The 19,985-nt window shown below is 38.4% G+C and overlaps 1 pseudogene; it reads left to right on the forward strand.

Annotated features, from left to right (window-relative positions):
* The first annotated feature begins 7,583 nt into the window (after positions 1-7,583).
* LOC102872251 lies at positions 7,584-13,526 on the forward strand (annotated as a pseudogene).
* The last annotated feature ends 6,459 nt before the right edge of the window (positions 13,527-19,985 follow it).

Raw genomic sequence — 19,985 nt, forward strand, 5'->3', positions numbered from 1 at the left:
TACAATGTTTTAAAGCGGAAACAAAACAAAGCGAACCTAGCACTAAGTCTTACTAGTGAGCATGAGAGACTGTGACTCTAATCTAAACATTCCCTTGATTAAAAGTGTGCTTTGTAAAAAATGTCAAGTGCTTCAGTTTGCTAATAGCTTCAGTTTACAGAGTTCCATAGGCTAGTCCCTGGAACTCTATCACTCCAGACAAATCTTCAAAAAGGCAATACTTTCCTGGTTTAGCTCAAATGTGGCTTAGTGGAGGAAGCTGGGATGGCTGGCTAATGGGTCTCATTTGAAAATGAATTAAAAACTCTTTGATTTCCAGCTGTGGCCATGAAATCCATGCTTCTGTGCATGAAGCAGACATATGAGGAAAGAAAGATTGTATCCAAGTTTGATATTTATTTGAGTTGACACTGTCTGCCATGGTGTTAATTTTCAGTCCATTTATGCGTTTATTGCTGGTGCTCTTTTTTAAGCCTCAAATAGGCATTGCACTTGTGAAAGGATTTCTTGATTGACATAGACCTCAGCATTAGGAATTAGGAGCAGTGGAATTAAACAGTCCCTTCTCAAATCTGTTTTTATTTGGTCTCATTTTCATAAAATAGCAGTTTTCTGGTTCCCCCCCCCCTTTTTTTTTTTGTTTTGAGGGAGGACGGTCAGTCTTCATAGGAAGTACCACTGGGCCTCTGTTACCATGTTTTAAATTGGTTTCACCACAGTCATCAGCTTTGTTATTATCTCTGCTTCTTGAACACCTGGTCTGATTTTAGAAATTATTTGCCATCTGGTCAAATATGGAATAATTATAACAACTTAATGGCAGGATAAAATATAATTTGTTAAAAGACATGATAGTCTTCAAAGAGTTTGGTAGCATTAAATTAAGCTCTACTATTAACTTAATAAATGTGTTCCCCTCACAGACCTTAAAGATGCTACTTTTAGAGGCATCCTTGGGGATTAACTCACTATTACTCTCTCCAGACATTGTGCTCCTAAGAGTGCAGAGGATTATTTGATCTGATTCACAGATTTAACGCTTATTCAGTGTTTTCTATTGTATGTTAGAATAGAAGCACTACATAGTTTCTGTTGGATCAACATAAACCTAAGACGACATTCAGTCTGCCCTTTATTCTTAAGAATAAAGTCTTGCTCAAAAATCTTTGTTTTCGTGTTGGACCATTCCGGAATGTGGCCTGTTTATATGCATTATTTTGCTGTTTAGAACAAGTCTTCTTGTGCATTGGAAAAAAGGAAGCATTTTCAAAATATGTATTTAGAAAGTGGACACCATTTTGGGGGTTCAATAGGAGATGTGGTTGAATGAAGTGGAGAGCTTGTGTTCCAGATCCAGACAGCCTGATGTGAGACTCGTCCTGCTGACAAGCTCTATGTCTTTGACCAAAATACTATTTAACTCTCTCTTCTCATCTGTAAAGCAAGGGTGATAATAGTAGTCTTCTTTTAAAAACCTTAAATTCACTGCCGTATGATTGGCTCCTACTTATCGTGACCCTCCATCAGGTTTCCAAGGTGGTAAATTGCAATGAGAGGAGACTGCTTATCTTTCTCTTGTGAAGTCTCTGGTGTATTTGAAATTCAAGACATGCACAGTCTTTGGCTTAACAGCACAACTTGTTATGGATTAGGTCACTTGATCATATCTGAATTTCCTATTAGGACTGTATTTATTAAGGGTTGGGGTTTTTTTTAGTCTGTTTTTGTTTATTATTAATTTTAATGAAAGTTTGCAGAGACTTAAGGTTTCCATTCATTCTTTGTTGCACTTTTCTCCCTGACTCCCCCTCCCCGCCAATTCAATCTTCTTTTTGAGAAGTAAAAGAAAAAAATCTTTCACTGTTATACAATTCTTCCCCCCAAGTCCACTCCACTGTGCCACCTTCATTCTGGACTCCTGTCAATACAATAATACCTAACCATATATCCCTTTTAAACAGTTCTATCCCTCATCTGTTTCAATGCAGTATACATAATTTATCCCTTCTTTCTCTGTCTCCCTAGAACTCTGATGTCGGTCCCATTTTGCTACAGTGGGACTATTCAATATTTGTCCTTTTGTGACTAAGATATTTTACTCAGCTTAATGTTTTCCAGGGTCACCTGTTTTGTATAATATTTCATGAGTTAGTTGTTTTTCACTGCAGCATAGTATTCCATTGTGTGAATATACTAAAAGTTCTCTATCCATTCGTTTGTTCCATGTCTTTGCTATTATGAACAAAGTCTCAATAAACATGGGTAGTTTTAGATGGTGGTTATGGTTTATATAGGGTAAATTCCAGGTAATGGAATCGCTAGGTCAAATGGTATTTCTATTTGCAACTTTTTGAGAGCGCACCATACAGCCTTCCATAGTGGTTGTACCATTTTACACTTCTACCAACAGTGAGTAACGTTTCCAGCTTCTCCATAACCTCACCAGCATTTGATGTTTGCTGTTCTGTTAAATTTTGCTGTTCTTACTGGGGTGAGATGATATCTCATAGTTGTTTTGATTTTCGTCTCTCTTAGAGCTAGGGATTTTGAACATTTCTTCATGTGCTTGTTGGGCCATCTGAATCTCTTCTTTGGTGAAGTGTCTGTTCATATCCTGTGCTGATTTTCAATTGAGTTATATACCTTTATTTTGTTGTAGTGCTCAAGTATTTTATAAATTCTAGAGATAAGTCTCTTGCCTGACATGGTATTATCAAATATTTTTCCCCTGTCTGTGGCTTCCCTTTTTACCTTGTTGGAGAAGTTTTTGGATGTACATAGGAGTTTGATTCTTAGAAGGTCCCATTCATCTATTTTATCCTCTCCTGGTTGTAGATTTTTTTCTGGGTGCTTGGAAGACTGTTTATGTTGTGAATTAGGACTTCTAGAGTTCTTCCAAGATTTTGTTTAATGAAGTTTATAGTCCTTGGTTTTAGTCCTAGATCTATGATCTACTTTGAGTTGGTTTTTGTGTATGGAGTGAGGTGTGGATCTTGCTTGAATTTTCTGCAGATAGTTTTCCAATTTTGACAACACCATTCATTAAAAAGTCTATTGTTCCCCCACTTAACTGATTTCATCTCCTTGTAAAAAATCAGGTGGTCATAGGTTGATGGGCTGAGTTCTGGATTCTCAATTCTGTTCCATTGATCTATGTGTCTGTCATTGTACCAGTGCCATGCTGTCTTGACCACCATGAAAGTGTAGTAAGATTTGAATTCAGGAAGTGAGATGTCTCCTACCTTGTTTCTCTTTTTAAGGAGTGCTTTGCTTATTCAGGGCCTCTTTCCATTCCAAATGAAATTGGAGATTGCATTTTCCATCTCATTGCAGAATGGAATTGATATTTGTATTGGGATTACATTGAACATGTGAATTGCCTTTGGTAATATTTTCATTTTCACAATATTGAGTCTTCCTATGCATGAGCAATGGATACTCTTCTGCCTCTCCAGTTCTCTTTTTGTTCTTGTAAAAATGTTTTGTAATTTTCTTTGAAGAGATCCTTTGTGATTCCGGTTAGGATTACTCCTAGGTATATAATCTTGTGATTAGCTATTGTGACTGGTATTGCTTTTCTCAACTCCAGTTCTGTATTCTCTTTGTCACTGTAGAGAAATCCAATTGATTTTTGTATGTTGATCTTGTATCCTGTCACTTTGCTGAATTGGTCAACTATGGTCAGTAGTTTTCTTGCTGTGACTTTAGGGATTTCTAAGTAAACTGTCATATCATCTGTGTAGAGAGATAATTTTATTTCCTCTTTGCCAATCTTGCCTTATTGCTGTCGCCAAGACTTCCAATACAATATTGAATAGGAGAGGCGATAGTGGGCATCCTTGCCTAGTTCCTGTTCTCAAGGGGAATACCTTTAATTTCTCTCCATTGAGAACAATGTTGGCTCTCTAGTTTGCATATATACTTTTCCCTATGTTGAAGAAATTCCCCTCTAATTCTATTTTGTTGGGTGTTTTAATCAGGAAAGTTTGTTGGATATTGTCAAAGGCCTTTTCTGCATCAGTTGATAGGATCATGTGGTACTTGTTCTTTGCTTGTTTATGTGATCATTTACATTGATTGCTTTTCTTATGTTGAACAATCCTTGCATACCTATTTTGAATCCTACTTGGTCATGGTGAGTTATTTTTTTGATGTATCATTGGATTCTATTGACCAGGATTTTATTCAAGATTTTTGCATCAATGTTCCTGAGAGATATTGGTGAGAGATTTTCTATTTTGGTGGTCTCTTTACCCAGCTTTGATATCAAGGTTATGTTTGCTTCATAAAATGAATCTGGGAGAATTCCATCTTTTTCTATTTTCTGAAATAGTTTGTGTAGGGTTGGTGACAGATCTTCTCTAAATGTTTCATGAAATTCACTTGTAAAACCATCTGGTCCAGGACCTTTTTTAGCTGAAATTTGTTTTATTACCTTTTAAATTTCTTCTTTTGTAATGGGTCTTTTCAGCTGTTCATTTTCAGTTGCTGTCAGTTTAGGTATTTCTAAGTATTTGTCCATTTCCTCTAGGTTTTCATGTTTGTTTGAGTAGAATTTTTCCTAATATTCCAATGTTAGCCTTTTTATTTTAGTTGGTTCTGTTGTGATGTTGCCCATTTCATCTCTTATTTGGATTATTTGTGTCTTTTTCTTTGTCAGTTTTGCTAGTGGTTTATCAATTTTATTGACACTTTCAAAGAACCAACTCCTTGTTTTGTTGATGATTTCAGTTGTTCTGAGTTTTCTATTTAATTTATTTCTGCTGCTGTTGTTGTTGTTGTTGTTTAATGCCGTCGAGTCGTAGACAACTCATAGCAACCCTATGAACAAACAGCCTGTGCACTGTTCGTACATAGAGTTTCTGGAGGCAAGCCATTTTGGAAATGGATGCTGCTCCTGCTTCCAGGCTTCATTTAGTTGGGAAGCTCCAGCCAACACTGTCCACCATGGCACATACCACGATTGGCACATCACTGTCACAGGCTTCAGCATCACAGCGACCACGAGTTACCTCTGTACAGCAACACACAGACCAGTGCTATACCACCTAGAAGAATGTTTGACAGGAAAACAATTTGAACCTTTAGGCTTAAGGCCGCCTCCTGGTTCAAACCCTAGGCCCAGGCTGGCTAGCCTCACTCCAGGGACAGAGCAAACCTGCATGTCAAACACATTCCTGGAAAAGCAGTCCAAAAGCTTGCCACGATTCCTGCACTCCCACCACCAAGCTCCTGCCTTCTGGCAAGGAGAGCCTCCCACGAGCCCTCTATTTCTGCTCTAGTTTTTATAATTTCAATTTTTTTAGAAAGTGTTGAGTTTTCTTGCTGTTCTTTTTCAGTTTGTTGGAGATTTTGGGCTAGAGAATTAATGGTCATTTTTTCCCTGCTTTTTTATATGCTCACTTATTACTATAAACTGACCTCTGATTACTGCTTTGGCTGTTTTGCAGAGGTTTTGGTGAGTGGTGTTTCGTTGTCATTTGTTTCAAGAAAGTTTTTTTTATTTCATTTTTTATTTCTTCTAGTACCTACCTGGTCATGTTCAAGCAAGGTGTTGTTGAGATTCCAAATGTATGGGGGTTTTTTTCTCCTTTATCATCTTGTTATTAATTTTTAATTTTGTAGCATTGTGGTCTGAGAAAATGCTTTGTATTATTTCTATGATTTTTAATTTATTGATGCTTGTCTTGTGACCTAAAATATGATCTATTCTAGAGAATGTTTTGTGCATATTGGAGAAGAAGGTATAGTGTGTTTTTTGGGGCTGCATTAGCTTATAAATATCCATGAAGTCAAGTTCGTTTATTGTGTGGTTTAATTCTTGAGCATCTTTGTTGAGTTTTTTTCTTGTAGTTCTATCTTTTCTTGAGAGGGGTTTATTGAAGTCTCCAACTACTATAGAAGTGTTGTTTATTTCCTTTTATGTTTTGTTCATGTTTTATATATTTTGCAGGTCATTCATTTGGTGTATAGATATCTATTATTGTTATGTCCTCTTGTTCTATTGACCCTATAAGCATTATGTTGTGACCTTCCTTGTCCATTTTGCTGGGTTTTGCATTAATATTTATTTTATTGGAGATTAATATTGCTACCTCTGCTTTTTTTCCCTGTTTGCCATTTGCTTGGTATATTATTTCTCCATCCTTTTATTTTCAGTCTTTATCGTCATTTTTCAGGTATGTCTCTTGTAGACAGCATACGGATGGACTTTTTTTTTAAAATCCAATCTGCTACTCTTCTTCTCTTCAGTGGTGCATTTAAATCATTCACTTTCAGTGTGATTGTTGAAATGCAGGGTTTTATTTCTGTCATTTTGTTGAGATCTTTTTGGTGGTGTTGCTAGTTACTTTGATCGATGCTGCTTTCTGTGACACCTCTGTAAAAAGGATATCTCTCAGTGTTTCCTGTCATACTAGTTTTGTTTTAACAAACTCCCTTTGGTTCTGTTTCTCTGGGAATATCTTGATCTCTCCTTCATATTTGATGGATAATTTTGCTGGGTATAGTATTTTTGGATGACATTTGTGTTCTTTGAGTATTTGAGATATGTCTTTCCACTGTCTTCTCACTTGCATGGTTTCTGCTGAGAAATTGGCACTTAATCTTATCTGCTCTTTCTTATAGGTTACTCTTAGCTTCTTCCTCGCTGCTTTCAGAATTCTCTCCTTATCTTTGGTTCTTTCAAATTTGAGTATCATATGCCTTTTGTTTTTCTTTTGGAGTCTATTCTATATGGTGTTTATTCAGCTTCTTGAATATATATTCTCTCATTCTTCATTATGCCTGGGAATTTTCCTCTAGTAATTCTGCCACAACTTTTTTGGTGCCTTTACTTGCTTCTTTCTGTTCTGGGATTCCAAAGATGTACATGTTTTTTCTATTGATTGTATCCCACATTTTTCTTAGGTCTTCTTCTTTTTTCTTCCTTTTTGATTCTGCTTTTTGTTCTAGCAGATCATTGGTGACAATTCTGTCTTCTATTTCACTGGATCTGTGTCCTATCTCTTCAACTTTGCTCATGTGTCCTTCTGTCATGTTACAGCATCTGAACCATTGGACCTCATATTTGGATTGTGGTTTTTTGTTTTTTCCAGGGCCACTAATGCCTGTTTTTTTATCTGCATTGTTTTAGATTGTTTTTTCAAGCTTCTTCTGGTTTTTTGCTTGCAGTATCCTGTAATTCTTCAAGTTTTTCTTTCATCCATTGAAAATATTCAATCATTGTTCTTTAAATTCTGCATCAGAAAGTTCCATCAGACTTTCTGGCCTCAAGAAATCCATTGACACTATGTCACATTTTGGGGGTGACATCTTGCTTTGTGCTGTGCAGTCTGTAGGATGGCTTGCTTTCTTTGAGACATTGGTAGGTTCTTGATCTGAAGACAATGCTCTAGAAATCAGTTGGGCAGCTCCCCCACCTGTGTTTTTCTCTGAACTTCTGACTCAAGGGAAAGTTCAGTTCAGGGCCTGTGAGAGTAGCCTCTTATAGCTAAGTCAGATCAAGGTGCTCTGGATTAAAGGCAGGTTGATTGACTGGATGTATAGGCACAGGTGTGGTGAAGCTGAATGGGAGGTGGGGCATGCGTGACCACAGGGGTGGGTCAGCCACTTGTGGGGACCTCACTCAGATTTTAGTTGTCCAGGTGTTCTCATTAGTGGGGTCACTACTCAATTCCAGCAGTCTGTCTCTGCCACATGGCTCCCTTTCAGCAGTTCCTTACCCAGGTGACCTTGCCCGGTGGCCTCTGCTCCAACAAGCCTGGGTCCAGCGGGACCCAAGGAAACGCAGTCAAATTCCCACTTATCCAATCACCCCTGGATGGTCTTTGGTGTCCTCAAAAGCTCAGTTAAATTCCCACTGGCCTGTTTGCTCCTGGATGTTCTCCCAGGCAGTTTGTGGTGCCCAAGAAAACTCAGTTAAATTCTTACCAGCCCACCTGATCTGGAGTCGGTAGGGGCACGATAAATCTAAATCAAATTCCAACAGACCCACTCACTTCTAGTGCGGCTTAAGAGAACTCAGTCAATTTCCCACTAACCTTCTTTCACTTGTCTGATGGGTCCCACACCAGCTCAGCTCATGGCTTTCATCTTTGTCCGGGGGCCCACAGTGTGGTTCGATGCTTCCATAGCTCCCAAACTAATTATTTCAATAAAAGTTCTGACTCAAATTCCTACTGTCCGTGTCATGCTGCATTGGTCTCAGTGTTCCTTGATGGTCTCTCTAGTGGCCCATTTCTATGGAGCTTGGAATTTCCTATATTTATAAACTTTTTAAAAGAGAACTCAGCATATAATGCATGCTTTGTATGTATTGTTACTACCATTTATCTGTCAATTTCTTTTACTTTGGTAGCTTGTGGGTTGCTGTGATGCTAAATTCTATGCCAATACTTTAATACTAAGAGATGAACCAATACTTCAAATATCAGCAGGTGGACAAGTTTCTGTGGAATTTTCAGACTAATATAAACTAGGGAGAAAGGCCTAGTGACCGACTTCTGAAAATTAGTCAGTAGAAACATTATGGATAAAAGCAGAGTGTCGTCTGATATAGTGTTAGAAGGTGGATACTCTAAACTGCATAGTATTATATACTTACTACAGACAGCACACAACAACTACAACATACAGTGCATGCAGCAAGGAGCAAATTGTACCAGAAATCATAGAGATTATGCAAGATGAGATACATTTTTGTTCTGTTATGTAGAAAATCTTTTATGCATGAGATGAAGCCAACTCAATGATAACTAAAAATAACAAGTATTATTAAATGTGAGTAGGGAGCTAGACAATGACTAAGGATTAAAGAAGAAGAACTGAAGCCTTTGAGTTGTGTTGGAGAAGGGTATTGAATGGACTGCTAGGAGAATGAGCAGGCTTGTCCTGGAGAGAGTGAAACCAGGCTGCTCTTTGGAGCATACTCTGTCTGATGTACTCTGGGTATGTGGAAAGAGGGGATTTGTTCTTGAAAAAAGGACATCCTGCTTGGGATGGTGGAACAACAACACAACAGAAGAGGATCCTTGATGTGACTGGGGTAATGTGGATAAGTGTGTTAGAGACAATGAGGTCAGCTCAAAGTAGAGCAGGGTTCAGAGCTATTTTACATAGTGTCACTATGAGTTACAAGTGACTTGATGTATAGGAAACCATACAAACATAAAACATAAAAATGAACAGCCGTTCTTACTGTTGTTATTATGTGCTATCAAATCAGAGACAACTTAGAGCTGACCCTTCAGTGAGTTTTCAAAGACTTCCCATCTTTCTCCGGTGGAGTTGCTGGTGAATTTGAACTACCTGCCTTTGGATTGCTAGTGCAACTCCTTATCACTATACCATCAGAATTCAGATAAAACTATATTGAGTTGCACTGAAGCAAAACCTTAGAATGAGGGAGGTGGATAGGGCATATTTTCCATATATGTCCAAGCCCTCTAGTCTATGAGGTCAGTGTGTTTTTAGTAATCAAATATATTAAGTTGTATTTTCACCTCTCTCCACCCTAGCAAATAGGTTATGCTCAATTACTGCATGCTGTCTCCCAGCTCTGCTGCCTATTCTACTTTTGTCTTCATTGACCTAATTTTTTTCATAATTCATTAATTTCATAAATATTCATGAAGCATGAAACTAGGTACTGTGCTACAGAAGTAAACAATGAAAAAAAAGAGCAAACACATACATAAATAGAGATATGGTCAGTGCTGCAAATACTGAAAGACAGGATGATGTGGTGAAGTGATTTGTAATGGTCATTGTGAAATAGGATTGTAAGGAAAGCTGTTGGGAAGAAGTGGAAGAAATAAAAGGTGAATGATGAGAAGAGCCCAGGAACTAGCCAGAGAAAAGTTCACGAAGAAGACATACTCTTAATGTTTGAGAAATTGAGAGGAGCACAAAGTAAAGGAAAGAATAGCAGCAGATGATATTAGAGAAGTCTTTGTTGTTATGTTATGTGCTGCTGATTTTAACTTACCTCTTGTTGAACCTAGAGTAGGTTTTCAGAATGTATAAATTGTCTGGAAAGATATTGTCTTTCTTCTGTGGAACAGCAAAAGGATTGGAAACATTCACTGTTAGGTTAGTAGAGCGATTCCTTACTTCTAAGGCATCAGAACTCCCTAGAGAGGTCCAAAGAGCCAAGATAGTAGTCTTAAGAGTCATGGATTCCAGAACTGATGCTGAACTGCTTCCTGTAAGACTAGGAATTTTCACCTTTCTTTTCATTTATTCTACCTCCCAAACAAGGTATCTCTAATGCAAGACTATCATGAGCAATGAAATGTTTTCAAAGGTTTGGAAAATGCAAACTGAAGCACACATAAGAACTTAAAATAGTAAGCTGAGATTATCATGATTTAAAATACTTAACTTGCTTTCACCAACAGCATTTCTCCTGGATCTCCTTTCTCCTCTGTCCTTGGTTTCTCTGTTTGTTACTGGACCATCTCTTCTCATCTCTCTCTTTCAAACATTATCTTGTCACATCTTTCAAAAAAAACTAAACAATAAACAAACCCAGTGCTGTTGAGTTAATTTTAATTTATAATGGCCTCCTATTTAATATCTGAGAATGTCTGTGGCTGTATTTTTTTCCCCTCACATTTAATTTTTTAAATTTAAATTGTAATTTTTTAAATAAATTTATTATTTTATAGTAGTTTACTCACAAAGTCGATATATATTAATTTTCACACTAGATCTTTCCATTTTCTCTACCTGTTCCTTCCTCTTCCCATCAAACCAAGTGACCTTATAATTTCCCCCATCTCTGCCCATCCTCACTCCTCTGCTCCCCTCCCTCCTCCCTCCTTTGTATCTTCATGCACACTCTACTCGTTATCTTTCTATTTCTATAGTAATGGTCTTATATAGTATTTGTCCTTACAAGACTAAGTTCATTTAACATAATGCTCTCCAGTCCCTCTCAAATTAGGTAGTGATTTTAAAAATCATTGCTCCTGCGTGCTGCATAGTACATCATGTGAATGTAACACACTTTCTCAATCTATTCTATTGTGGTTGGACATTTGGATTATTTCATTATTTGTGTGATGGTGAATAATGCTGCTATGAACATTTGTTTACAAATCTCTGTGCCTCAGTTTTAATTTTCTGAGGGTGTATTACAACTAGTGGCATAATGGGGTCAAATGGAATTTCTATGTCCAACTTTTTGAGGAAATTCCAAGCTGCCTTCCAGAATGGTGATTTTAATGAAAATTTACGGAAAGATTGGATTTTCATTCAATCATTAATGCACATCCCCCCACTAACTTTGTAGTGCGCTTCTTGTTACAGATTGTTAGCTGTCATATATATAATGCCTAATCACACATTCCTCTCAGATAAACCCTTCCTTTGTTCCAGTCCAAGATTCATTATCCACTCTTTTTCTGTTCTTTCTCCACACACCTCCTGTATCTATCTTAGTTTATAACAATGGACTTATGCCAATAGTTGTTCTTTTGTGACTGAGATTTTTCATTCAGCATAATCTCTTCCAGATTAATCCATACTGTGTAGTGTTTTACAAATTCATTGTTTTTGAATTCTATGTAATATTTCAGTGTATGAATGTACCGCAGTTTTCATATCTATTCATTTTGTGTGCTGCTTCCATCTCTTTGCTACTGTGAATAATGCTGCAATAAACATGGGTGTGTATACATCTGTTTACATTTTAGCTCTGATTTCTTTAGGGTATATTCCTGGCAGTAGAATATCTGGGTTAAATGGTATTTCTATTTTCTACTTTGAGAGATAGTATGAGACTGCTTTCCATAGTGGTTGTACCATTTTATATTCCCACAAATAATGAATGAGAGCTCCAAGCACAAAAAATCCTTCAGATACATTAAATATCTTTAACTCAGAATAGCATTCTCATAAAATACTGCTGAATTAATTAGAACAATGAAAAGAAGCAAAAATACAGACACCCAAGCTACAAAGTAACTAGCAATAAGCAAATAATTTTCCCAACACAACAAACTGACAGATAAATCTCATCTTATCTTAAGATCTCTCTTCTCTTAAGACAGCTAAAGAGACAACTTAAGACAGAACATCTAAGAATGGATTTAAAGCGCTGAACACCAAGATTGAGGATCAGATGATTTGTTAACATGATATAAATAAAGACAGCAAAAGAGAACAAACACAGAGTAAGGCAGAAGAGAAAAAAAATGCCAGAATAGACCCTGAAAATGACATCAAAGCATTGTTGAGAAGCCACAGGAAAAGGGAATATATGTTGAACTGAACAGATTTCAAAGGACAACTTGAGAAGACAAAACAAGCTATTGTATGGAATATTCAAAGACTTAGCATTGGAGAATAAAAAGGAAAGAATTCTCTGGACATTTTGCAAGCTAAAAGAACTGATAAACAAATTCAAGCCTCAAGCTGCAATACTTAGAGATGGTATGGGCAAAATCTAGAGTGGGCCAGGAAGCATCAAAAGGAGATGGAGGGTGGAGTCTGGCACAGCGCATGCTGAGGAGGCTGGTCCTGGTGGAACAAATCAGGTCTTTAAGATCAGAGAGCTCGACTTGGGGCTGCAGTGTGTGATTCACACATATACCTCAGGATTCTGGGCCTAAGGTGTAGATATTATGAACACAAATTTACTGAAGTAGAAGATGTAGTGATGATGAATGTAAGATCCATTGCTAAAATGAAGGCTTACGTCAGATTGCTGGGATGCAACAATGTTGAAGGCATGATTCTTCTTAGTGATTTACTGAGATAGAAGGCATATCCATTCTTATCTAAATGGACAGAAATGAGTATGTGGTTGTCATTAGAGTGGACAAAGAAAAAAGGACATATTGAACTCTCCAAAAGAAGAGTTGTTCCAGAAGACACAATCAAATGTGAAATTCACCAAATCCAAAACTGTTTACAGTTCATTCTTCATTACATGGGTGAGGTGTTAGAAGAATACACCAAGGATGAGGAACTGGAGTGCCTTTTCCAGAGGACCGCCTGGGTATTTGACAACAAGTACTAGAGACCTGAATTCAGTGCCTATGCAGCCTCAGACCCAGCTATTTTAGATAGTTCAAATTTGAATGAAAATAAACGATGAGTACTCATTGACTCCACAAGCTGTTAAAATTCGAGCAGGTATTTAAGTAGTTGTAATGGTTATGAAGGCATTGACGCTGTAAAAGAAGCCCTGAGGGCAGGTTTGAAATGTATGACAGAAACCATGCCCATCCATTAATCTAATAGCTCCTCCTCGGCATGTGACGATGACAGCCAGTCTGGAGGGAACTGTCCTCAACTAAGCTATGACTGCTATCAAAGCAAAGATTACAGAAAAGAAGGGCGTACAGATGGAGCCTAAAGTGGTCACAGACACAGATGAGACTGAGCTTGCAAGACAACTGGAGAGGCTTGAGAGAGAAAATGTGGAAATCGGTGGAGATGATGATGCAGAAGAAATGGAAGCCAAAGCCAAAGATTATCTGTGGGAAGCCGAGTGCAAGTTAAGGAACACAAGGTAGCCTTTCCAGGCTGGACTTTGTGAACACTAGGCTTGAAAGTTTTTCAGGATTGAAAATTTTTAAGTGAATTTTTTTTAAATTTCTAAATATTTAAATTAGTGGGAATTAAGGGTGGAGACTGCAGAGTCTGCTCCAGGAGGTAGCTTAAAATCCTTCATGAGGCTTGGGCACTGGATTCTCCTTCCATTCTGGAAGCTGGTTGGCTGACTGGCAGAATGGCTGGCATCTTGATGATGGCTCAACTTGGTGGCAGTCAAGGCAAGGGAAGTTTCTGGGGTCCCTTCTGCTGTGTATTACTGCTTTTTTTTTTTCCTTTTAACCTGCAAAAGTGGGTGGGCAGTCCAGAGCCTTAAACTAAGGGAAAGTAAGGGCAGAGCCTGCGGAGCTTGCTCCAGGCAGTAACTTAAAATCCTGTAGGGCCCTAGGGCCTGTCTTTAAATTTTTTTTTTGGTGAAACATTCTTCTAGGTCATATAGCCCTGGTGTGTCCACTTGCCTTACAAAGGTAACCTGTGGCCGCTGCGAAGCTGAGCACTGTGACACTGATGTGTCAAATGTGATAATGATTACCCATAGTGGACAGTGTTTGGTGGTGCTTCCCGGTTAAAACAAGCTTTTAAGCAGGAGTGGAATCGACTTCCATAAATAGCTTGCCTCCAGAAACCCTATGAACCTGGAGCAAGGATGAAAGTCACGCAAGTGTAGAGGACTTTCGTTCATAAGGTCGTTATGAGTCCCCTACGACTCAATGGCACTTAACAACAACAACAAATACTTAAATGTTCTAACAGACCAGAACATGAAATGCCCTCCTAAATGATTGATTTTACACAGTAACTCCAACATATCAAGCATTTTTTAACGGAGTGGCCTAATTTCACTAGAGACTAACTTTTTTAAGCAAAGAAAGGTCACAAAATCAGGCCCGGGATTTCCTTTCCTCATGTCTCCAGACTGACACTCTTTGTAGTTCAATGACTCTGTGAAATTGACCACGGTCATCCAGACAGTCCCAATTTCCATAAAAGATATTCAAGCAAACATTAAATAAATCTGGGATATTTAAAAAAAGAAGATGGAGGGAACACATAGAATCACTGTACCAAGAAGAACTGGCCAACACTGAAATATTTTAGGAAATACCGTATGATCAAGAGTCAGTGGTAAGGAGGGAAGAAGTTCAAGCTGAAGTGAAGTCATTGGGGGGGAAAAAGGCTCCAGGAATTAGTGGGATATCAAATGAAAAGTTTCAAATGATAGATGCAGGCCTGAACATGCTCACCAGACTGTGGCAGGAAATTTGGAGGCTGCCTGGCTGACTGACTCAAAGATATCCATATTTGTTCCCATTCCCAAGAAAGGTGATCCAACAGAATATGGAGATTATAACAAAAATATCATTAATATCACATATAAGCAAAATACGACTGAAGAACATTAAAAAGTACCTGTAATAGTACATGGACAGAGAACTGTCCAAAGTTCAAGCTGGATTGAGAATAGGTCATGACACTAGGAATATCATTACTGTTGTCCGATGGATCCTGGTTGAAAACAAAGAATACTGGTAGAATGTGTGTTTATGCTTTATTAACTGTGCAAAGACATTTGACTGGGTGTCTGAAGAGAGGAAAACTGGACATAAGGGCACAGGGACATGAACATCCCTCTGAAAGGGCCAGTGGGAATAAGGACAACACAGCTGCTCACTGACCCAGAACAGAAAGTAGATAATGAGCCCATAATCCAGTAGAGCCACACCAATGGCAAGAAGTTCTTTCATTCATTGCCAACTCATGGACTCACAGTTATGGTACCAATAATGGGGTTTGTTAGGGAAGTGAGTGAGAGAGGCAAAAAATATCACCCAGTGCAATTTTAGGTTTTAGCCCAACAGTTTCAAAGCACAATTCCTCAGTAAGTCCAGGATCCAGTTTCAGTTCAGCAGTCAAATCCAAATTATTCAGCAAGGTTTTCCTCAGGTATTTATAACCAAATCATCCCGCAAAACTTGCCTCAGAACAATTATAAGTCAGCTTCTCCTTCAAACATCTGGCAAGAACAGCCAAACATTTTACTGTGGCCACCATAAATGCAAAAAGCCAAAGCCTTGCCACTGGTCCCACCTTGCCACTGTTTGACCACAGCAATGCCACAGTCTCTCCACCATCAGGGTCTTGCTCTTCTTACCAGGGTCTTGCTTGCCTCAAGTTTTGCTTCCCGGTCCCATAGCTGATGCTGATTTGCAGCGCCATGTGTCTGCAATTAAGGTAGCTGGAGACCAGAGGAAGCTAACTAATGGGGGGGGGAAGCACACCAACTTTTAGGGTAACATCCTAGTTGTGTTATAATAAGTTATGGCTAACATCGAGAATAAGAATCCCAGATCATTTTATTGTGCTCATGTGAAACCTATACCTAGACCAAGGAGCTGTTGTGTGAACAAAGCAAGAGAACATTATATGGTGAGCTTTGGTTAACAGCCAACCACATTACATATTACATTTTATACCACCAGAGCTCTTTAGATACAAAAGGCCTACCTTAAGTAAAGTCTTATTTGCAGCAAAATTAAATAGATTGCTGTTTTTCAAAAGCTTCCTCCAATGAGGCTTTGTAAAAATCAGGTTCCTCTGTTGCTTGGTGGGTTAAATGTTAGGCTGCTAACTGGAAGTTTGCCATTTTGAACCTACAAGTTAGTCTCCTCTTGTTAAGATTCTGAATTCTGGAAAAGGAGGGTCATTACGAAATCAGAATTGACTCAGTGGCAGTGGGTGAGGTTTATGTGCTTCATAAATTACATGCAAAACGGAGTGTTAGTGGAATGCTGACCGTGCAGTGGTCAAAGCCTTTGGCAGCAAACCAAAAGGTCAGGGGTTTGACAATGAGACGGCCACTCTGTGGAAGAAAGATGAGGCAATTTGCTTCTGTACAGATGAACAGCCTTGGAAACACTATGGACAATTTTACTCTGTCCTACAGTTTCCGTGTGAATTAGGATCAACTTGATAGCAGTGATTTTGATTTTTTTTGGGAAAGGATTAAAGTTCCAATCAGCAAACTATCTCATTTCTTTTGCTCTCTGTATTTCTCTGTCACACTGGGTAGACTAAGGCTTCCTTCTCCACTTTTTCCCCCTTTGCATCTTCTGCCTGGATAAGAAAATAGCACAGCTTCCCTACAGACAAAACAAGTGAAACAAAGCAATGGCAGATGCTTGTTAGTTGCTATGTAACTGGCTGTCACAATGGTGAGATCTCATAGACAATAGAACAAAAGTACATGGTTCTGTGCCATCTTCAGGATTTGAAGATGCTTTGGTCCATTGTCATGGTAACTGCACACAGAGGGACTTGTAACTGGGGAGAGAGGAGGATGTCATCTTTTAGCAGTTTAGTCCAATATTCTGTTGTGATCATAGAGGTGTTTGTGGTAAGCAGATCACCAGATCTTTCTTCCTGGCTTTTTTATAACAGTTCTGCTGAAATACGGTCACCATTGGTAGCTCTGAAATTACTTTAAATGTGAGAGACACACAGGAGAAAGTAGAGTTCCCTTTAAAGCACATGAAATTAGGAGGAGTCACATGACTACATGCAAACCACTTACAGTTCTAGGGAATCTTTCCCTTGCCCAACTTAAACTGTGGTGGTGGTGTTGTTGTTAAGTGCCATCGAGTTGTAGACAACTCTTAATGACCTTGTGAATGAAAGACCTGAACACTTGTATAACTGTTATTGTTTCTCCAAGTTCATAGAGTTTCTGGACGCAAGGTATTTCAGAAATGGATGTCACTCCTTCTTCCAAGCTTGATTTAATTGGGAAGCTCCACCAAACACTGTCCACTATGGGTAACCATTATCACTTTTGACACATAAGTATCACAGTGTTCAGCATCACAGAAACCATGAGTTACCTCTGTACAGCAAATTGACAGACCAGTGCTATACCACTTAGAAGAATGTTTGAAATCACCCACCTCTGGCTTGGCACCCATCTCTGGCTTGGTAGCGTCACTGTCTACCCACTAGGCCAACAGAGCCCTCTCATAGTTGTTGTTGTTATTGTTGTTAAGTGCTGTCGAGTCGTAGATGACTCATAGCGACCCTATGAACAAAAACCCTAAACACTTGTAGAGGGTAAGAAATCATCTCCTAAGATTTGAAGAACTAATGTAAAGGCAGCATTTTGAAGGTAGAAGCAGGGGACACAACTAAAATGACACCACGGGCCAGCCACTTTTCTTTTTAACATGAAAATTTCGAAGACTGTCCCTGTTTCCACAGCACAAAGAAGTTTGTTCTCGCTTTGACCAGATGCAGCTCTGTCATAAAGCCTGGACACAGACTAAAATGGACTGTTCGTGGCCTAGAGCCCCATTCCAGTCACGACAACTAGATAGGCCTCTCACCTGCAGCTGTTTTCCACTGTGTTAACATCACCAGACACGTTTTTCACAGAACAATTGTCTCTTTGTCAGGTGCTTTGCACACAAGGACAGCTGTGAGCCAACAGAAAATATCTCCCTGAACTAAAGCCTCAGTGTGTTCTATTAGAAGCCCACAGTACTCCCCTTGCCTGCCTTTCCAAGTTTAGCTCCAAGTATTTACATTTTATATTTGAGACCAGGTGCCAGGAACGCTTATAAAAATATAATAATTTATGTATTATATGTCAACCAAAGGTCCATTATTTTAGGAAGCTGCAAGCTTGAAAAATATTTTAAGTGAACATATGTTAACAAACCATGCCTTTGTCTGTATCTTTTCAGAATTTTAATGGTGGAATTAGTTATTCACATCCTAGAGTTTTCATGCCTTCAATCAATTAGATCAGTGAAGTCACTTGATCTTCTGTATCAGGAAAATGATACAATTTACTTAATATCCAGTTGACATTCCCTTTTAATGGTTAGCACAGCTAACTTATCAGAAGTAAGAATCAGATCAATTCAGTGTTTTGGGTATGATGCGTGCCATATTGTAAATGATACTGGCTAAAATAAGTGACCTATGGTTAATAAAATGGAAACTGTGTCTTCACAGATCAACACTCAGCTTTACTTGAATAACACCTTTAAGTTTAGTTGTAAGTGCTGCTGTTGCCCACAAAGCCATGAGCCTAATGGGGTGTGACTTTGTTAAGCAGTGCCAAGGGGATAAATAAGGGCATAGTTTAGCTGCCAGCCACATGGGCCAAGCAACTGATCCATAGTCGAAATTGTGAAACTTTCCAAGACTTTCTGCTGAGAAGAGTGCATGTGTTATCATCAACTTGCTGCATAGCAGAATTCTCTACTTTATCTTAAACTCTTGGAGTCTGTTAATATCAAGTGAACAGAGCGCTCAACTATCAGAACATATATTTAAAGAAAACACAGGCTGTATTTATGGAATGTCTATTTAGCAAATGTCTTTCAGCATGAGCTTCATGTTAATTATTGTAGTACCAGCAGTTCATTCATTTTTTTAAAGACATCTTTCCATTTTGATAAGCCAAACTCAGGATTAGCATGGGCTGACAGGCCTGAAGTAAATTCCTAATGGAAACAATGGAAATGAACAGTTAATAAAACAACAATGGTACAAGTAAAATTATAACTTTGTAAGTACAGATTTATTCAATACAAAATAGCCTCATAGGCATAACAGCTAATAAATCTCTCCACTGCAACTGTGTACAACTTCTTTATGAGGTTTAAACCCATTAGCGTTTTCTAAGGAGTCCCAAGAAATGACTGAACCACAAATTAAGTAGCATTTCATTTTTAGCTTTCTTATAGAACCTAATGGAGTGGTGTCACTTGAAAGGTTTCAAAATATTAACTTAGATTAATCACTTCCAACAAACTAATGTGCTCTAATAACATCTCAAGCATGGCACACAAAAAAAGCAAAGCCTCCCCAATTAGAAAGACCTAAATGTTGGTCATTGAGATCACCATCTGACCATCTTTATGTCACAGAGAGAAGATGTAGACATCTGGTTGTCTGGAGGGGACACTTGCTGCAGTTTCAGGGTGTCAGAGTCTATTAGTTCAGCTGGTGTGAACACCTCAAATTTAACATTCTCAGTTACAGCCACTCTGTATCCTTGGCACACATAGCTTTTCAGGAATATTATCAATCAAGGTTACTTAAATGTGATGTGCCTTAAAAAAATTTCTATCAAGAAAGAACTGGTTTTGCGGTTAAAGGAAGCAAACACATAAATCTATCAGTCATAGTATAAGACCCTTTGAAAATAGCATTAGAATGGCAAATATAGCTTGGTCTCTGTCTTCATGGACCGCACTGATTAAGTGATGAATATAGGTAATGGATGCCAAACTTTCACTTCTTGTTGTTGATTGCCTTTGAATCGAGCCCAATTCATAGTGACTCTATGAACAAAAGGTCTAGACTCCCTCTACAACTATCAACATTTGTTAAAAGTTCATAGAGTTTCCAGAGGCATGTTG

This window comes from Elephantulus edwardii, unplaced genomic scaffold (assembly GCF_000299155.1).
Source record: "Elephantulus edwardii isolate Elephantulus edwardi_28Jun2011 unplaced genomic scaffold, EleEdw1.0 scaffold00030, whole genome shotgun sequence".
NCBI lineage: Eukaryota > Metazoa > Chordata > Mammalia > Macroscelidea > Macroscelididae > Elephantulus > Elephantulus edwardii.